Below are 6,000 nucleotides of genomic sequence, written 5' to 3'. Positions count from 1 at the left end.
TTACATTTGAGACTTCACAACACCGCTCCCGGATGGGCTCGAACCACCATCCTTTCGGTTAACAGCCGAACGCGCTAACCATTGCGCCACGGAACCACAAGAATTAAATGGTCGTCAGGTATTGTGGAGAAACTATGGCTTTTTACGATACATTTGAGATCCCACAACACCGCTCCCGGGTGGGCTCGAACCACCAACCTTTCGGTTAACAGCCGACGGCGTTAACCATTGCGCAACGGAAGCCCAAAGATTCAGTGTTCGTCAGGTATTGTGGAAAAACTTTGCATTTTTACGTTACATGTGAGATTTCACAACACCGCTCCCGGGTGGGCTCGAACCACCAACCTTTCGGTTAACAGCCGAACGCGCTAACCATTGCGCCACGGAAGCCCAAAAATTAAACGGTCGTCAGGTATTGTGGGAAAACTTTGGCTTTTTACGTTACATTTAATGGTTTCAGTGGTTATATTTGAAAATAGTGAAGAAATACTCAAAAATGGCTTCTCTGGCCAAGAAACGTCGATTTTGAAAATGTTATTAAAAATCGAGGTTCATTTTTATTTATTGATCAATCGAGATGAAATCACTTTTAATGAGTATTTTATAGGTAATTAATTTGAATTCGGTCAAACATTTGTCCAGAAAAAAATGCATTCAAAAGTGTACCGAAAAAATCGTATGTTTTTTTCTCCAAGATACAAAATCCGTGACAACGATTTATAATTGAAAATTGAATTTGAACATTTCGAATGTTGTTTATTTAATAAGAACTGCTACTTCAAACATTTAAAAAACGAATAGAATATTTATCAGATAAACCACTTAGCGATAAAAATAAGTTCAAAGAACAATTTATAAATAGTGGATACCCGAACCACTTAATTGATCAAATATTTAACAATCATGATGTCGAGAATATTAAAACCAAGGAAAAACCAGAACACATTATATCATTACCCTATGTTAAAGGAATCTCTGAAAAGACAAACAGACAATTAAAAAACACACTATTACCTTAGTTAACAAAACAACGAACACATTAAAATCAGAATTAATTAAAAATAAACCTAGAATAGATCAAATGAAAAAAACAGGTATAATATATGAAATTAGATGTAAATGTGATAAAAAATACATAGGACAAACAAAACGACAACTATAGAAAAGACAAACAGAACATAAATATGCTGTAAAAAAATATGACGAAACCAATGGACTGGCGACCCAAATAAAACAAAACAACGACCATCAAATTGATTGGGATTTAACTGGGGTTTTATGCCAAGAAACTAACCATTGCGCTACGAAAGCCTATAAGTAAAATTGTCGTCAGGTATTGTGGAAAATCTTTGTCTTTTTACGTTACATATGAGACCCCACAACACCGCTCCCGGGTGGGCTCCAAGCATCAACCTTTCGGTTAACAGCCGAACGCGCTAACCATTGAGCCACGGAAATTCAGAAATTAAATGGTCGTCAGGTATTGTGGAAAAGCTTTGACTTTTTACGTTACATCTGATACCTCACAACACCGCTCCCAGGTGGGCTCGAACCACCAACCTTTCGGTTAACAGCTGAACGCGCCAACCATTGCGCCAAGGAAGCCCAAAAATTAAATGTTCTTCAGCTATTGTGGAAAAACTTGGACTTTTTACCTTACATCTGAGACCTGAAATGGTCGTCAGGTATTGCAGAAAAACTTTAGCTTTTTACGTTACATCTGATACCTCACAACACCGCTTCCGGGTGTGCTCGAACCACCAACCTTTCGGTAAACAGCCGAACGCGCTAACCATTGCGCAACGGAAGCCCAAAAATTAAATGTTCGTCAGGTGTTGTGGAAACATTTTGACTTTTTACGTTACATCTGAGACCTCTCAACACCGCTCCCGTTTGTGCTCGATCCACCAACCTTTTGCTTAAGAGCTAAACAAGCTAACCATTGCGCTACGAAAGCCTATAAGTTAAATTGTCGTCAGGTATTGTGGAAAATCTTTGTCTTTTTACGTTACATATGAGACCCCACAACACCGCTCCCGGGTGGGCTCCAAGCATCAACCTTTCGGTTAACAGCCGAACGCGCTAACCATTGAGCCACGGAAATTCAGAAATTAAATGGTCGTCAGGTATTGTGGAAAAGCTTTGACTTTTTACGTTACATCTGATACCTCACAACACCGCTCCCAGGTGGGCTCGAACCACCAACCTTTCGGTTAACAGCTGAACGCGCCAACCATTGCGCCACGGAAGCCCAAAAATTAAATGTTCTTCAGCTATTGTGGAAAAACTTGGACTTTTTACCTTACATCTGAGACCTGAAATGGTCGTCAGGTATTGTAGAAAAACTTTGGCTTTTTACGTTACATCTGATACCTCACAACACCGCTCCCGGGTGTGCTCGAACCACCAAACATTTGATTAAGAGCTAAACGCGCTAACCATTGCGCTACGAAAGCCCAAAAATTAAATGTTCGTCAGGTGTTGTGGAAACATTTTGACTTTTTACGTTACATCTGAGACCTCTCAACACCGCTCCCGTTTGTGCTCGATCCACCAACCTTTTGCTTAAGAGCTAAACAAGCTAACCATTGCGCTACGAAAGCCTATAAGTTAAATTGTCGTCAGGTATTGTGGAAAATCTTTGTCTTTTTACGTTACATATGAGACCCCACAACACCGCTCCCGGGTGGGCTCCAAGCATCAACCTTTCGGTTAACAGCCGAACGCGCTAACCATTGAGCCACGGAAATTCAGAAATTTAATGGTCGTCAGGTATTGTGGAAAAGCTTTGACTTTTTACGTTACATCTGATACCTCACAACACCGCTCCCAGGTGGGCTCGAATCACCAACCTTTCGGTTAACAGCTGAACGCGCCAAACATTGCGCCACGGAAGCCCAAAAATTAAATGTTCTTCAGCTATTGTGGAAAAACTTGGACTTTTTACCTTACATCTGAGACCTGAAATGGTCGTCAGGTATTGTAGAAAAACTTTGGCTTTTTACGTTACATCTGATACCTCACAACACCGCCCCCGGGTGTGCTCGAACCACCAAACATTTGATTAAGAGCTAATCGCGCTAACCATTGCGCTACGAAAGCCTATAAATTAAAAGGTCGTCAGGAATTGAGGAAAATCTTTGGCATTTTACGTTACATCTGAGACCTTACAACACCGCTCCCGGGTGTGCTAGAACCACCAACCTTTCGGTTAACAGCCGAACGCGCTAACCATTGCGCAACGGAAGCCCAAAAATTAAATGTTCGTCAGGTGTTGTGGAAACATTTTGACTTTTTACGTTACATCTGAGACCTCTCAACACCGCTCCCGTTTGTGCTCGATCCACCAACCTTTTGCTTAAGAGCTAAACAAGCTAACCATTGCGCTACGAAAGCCTATAAGTTAAATTGTCGTCAGGTATTATGGAAAATCTTTGTCTTTTTACGTTACATATGAGACCCCACAACACCGCTCCCGGGTGGGCTCCAAGCATCAACCTTTCGGTTAACAGCCGATCGCGCTAACCATTGAGCCACGGAAATTCAGAAATTAAATGGTCGTCAGGTATTGTGGAAAAGCTTTGACTTTTTACGTTACATCTGATACCTCACAACACCGCTCCCAGGTGGGCTCGAACCACCAACCTTTCGGTTAACAGCTGAACGCGCCAACCATTGCGCCACGGAAGCCCAAAAATTAAATGTTCTTCAGCTATTGTGGAAAAACTTGGACTTTTTACCTTACATCTGAGACCTGAAATGGTCGTCAGGTATTCTAGAAAAACTTTGGCTTTTTACGTTACATCTGATACCTCACAACACCGCTCCCGGGTGTGCTCGAACCACCAAACATTTGATTAAGAGCTAAACGCGCTAACCATTGCGCTACGAAAGCCCAAAAATTAAATGTTCGTCAGGTGTTGTGGAAACATTTTGACTTTTTACGTTACATCTGAGACCTCTCAACACCGCTCCCGTTTGTGCTCGATCCACCAACCTTTTGCTTAAGAGCTAAACAAGCTAACCATTGCGCTACGAAAGCCTATAAGTTAAATTGTCGTCAGGTATTGTGGAAAATCTTTGTCTTTTTACGTTACATATGAGACCCCACAACACCGCTCCCGGGTGGGCTCCAAGCATCAACCTTTCGGTTAACAGCCGAACGCGCTAACCATTGAGCCACGGAAATTCAGAAATTAAATGGTCGTCAGGTATTGTGGAAAAGCTTTGACTTTTTACGTTACATCTGATACCTCACAACACCGCTCCCAGGTGGGCTCGAACCACCAACCTTTCGGTTAACAGCTGAACGCGCCAACCATTGCGCCACGGAAGCCCAAAAATTAAATGTTCTTCAGCTATTGTGGAAAAACTTGGACTTTTTACCTTACATCTGAGACCTGAAATGGTCGTCAGGTATTGTAGAAAAACTTTGGCTTTTTACGTTACATCTGATACCTCACAACACCGCTCCCGGGTGTGCTCGAACCACCAAACATTTGATTAAGAGCTAAACGCGCTAACCATTGCGCTACGAAAGCCCAAAAATTAAATGTTCGTCAGGTGTTGTGGAAACATTTTGACTTTTTACGTTACATCTGAGACCTCTCAACACCGCTCCCGTTTGTGCTCGATCCACCAACCTTTTGCTTAAGAGCTAAACAAGCTAACCATTGCGCTACGAAAGCCTATAAGTTAAATTGTCGTCAGGTATTGTGGAAAATCTTTGTCTTTTTACGTTACATATGAGACCCCACAACACCGCTCCCGGGTGGGCTCCAAGCATCAACCTTTCGGTTAACAGCCGAACGCGCTAACCATTGAGCCACGGAAATTCAGAAATTTAATGGTCGTCAGGTATTGTGGAAAAGCTTTGACTTTTTACGTTACATCTGATACCTCACAACACCGCTCCCAGGTGGGCTCGAATCACCAACCTTTCGGTTAACAGCTGAACGCGCCAAACATTGCGCCACGGAAGCCCAAAAATTAAATGTTCTTCAGCTATTGTGGAAAAACTTGGACTTTTTACCTTACATCTGAGACCTGAAATGGTCGTCAGGTATTGTAGAAAAACTTTGGCTTTTTACGTTACATCTGATACCTCACAACACCGCCCCCGGGTGTGCTCGAACCACCAAACATTTGATTAAGAGCTAATCGCGCTAACCATTGCGCTACGAAAGCCTATAAATTAAAAGGTCGTCAGGAATTGAGGAAAATCTTTGGCATTTTACGTTACATCTGAGACCTTACAACACCGCTCCCGGGTGTGCTAGAACCACCAACCTTTCGGTTAACAGCCGAACGCGCTAACCATTGCGCAACGGAAGCCCAAAAATTAAATGTTCGTCAGGTGTTGTGGAAACATTTTGACTTTTTACGTTACATCTGAGACCTCTCAACACCGCTCCCGTTTGTGCTCGATCCACCAACCTTTTGCTTAAGAGCTAAACAAGCTAACCATTGCGCTACGAAAGCCTATAAGTTAAATTGTCGTCAGGTATTATGGAAAATCTTTGTCTTTTTACGTTACATATGAGACCCCACAACACCGCTCCCGGGTGGGCTCCAAGCATCAACCTTTCGGTTAACAGCCGATCGCGCTAACCATTGAGCCACGGAAATTCAGAAATTAAATGGTCGTCAGGTATTGTGGAAAAGCTTTGACTTTTTACGTTACATCTGATACCTCACAACACCGCTCCCAGGTGGGCTCGAACCACCAACCTTTCGGTTAACAGCTGAACGCGCCAACCATTGCGCCAAGGAAGCCCAAAAATTAAATGTTCTTCAGCTATTGTGGAAAAACTTGGACTTTTTACCTTACATCTGAGACCTGAAATGGTCGTCAGGTATTGCAGAAAAACTTTGGCTTTTTACGTTACATCTGATACCTCACAACACCGCTCCCGGGTGTGCTCGAACCACCAAACATTTGATTAAGAGCTAAACGCGCTAACCATTGCGCTACGAAAGCCCAAAAATTAAATGTTCGTC

At 42.7% G+C, this 6,000-nt stretch overlaps 1 non-coding gene across 1 annotated transcript; it reads right to left on the bottom strand.

Annotated features, from left to right (window-relative positions):
* Window positions 1-317: 317 nt before the first annotated feature.
* On the bottom strand, window positions 318-390 carry TRNAN-GUU (transfer RNA asparagine (anticodon GUU)). The gene has a single exon. It is a non-coding gene; the product is annotated as a tRNA-Asn (tRNA).
* Window positions 391-6,000: the final 5,610 nt, after the last annotated feature.

The sequence above is a fragment of the Phalangium opilio genome, unplaced genomic scaffold (genome assembly GCF_054372755.1).
Source record: "Phalangium opilio isolate 3A_F unplaced genomic scaffold, DU_Popi_V2 ptg000019l_1, whole genome shotgun sequence".
Lineage (NCBI taxonomy): Eukaryota > Metazoa > Arthropoda > Arachnida > Opiliones > Phalangiidae > Phalangium > Phalangium opilio.
The sequence above is the reverse complement of the archived record's forward strand: the minus strand, read 5'-3'. Positions and strand labels throughout refer to the sequence as shown.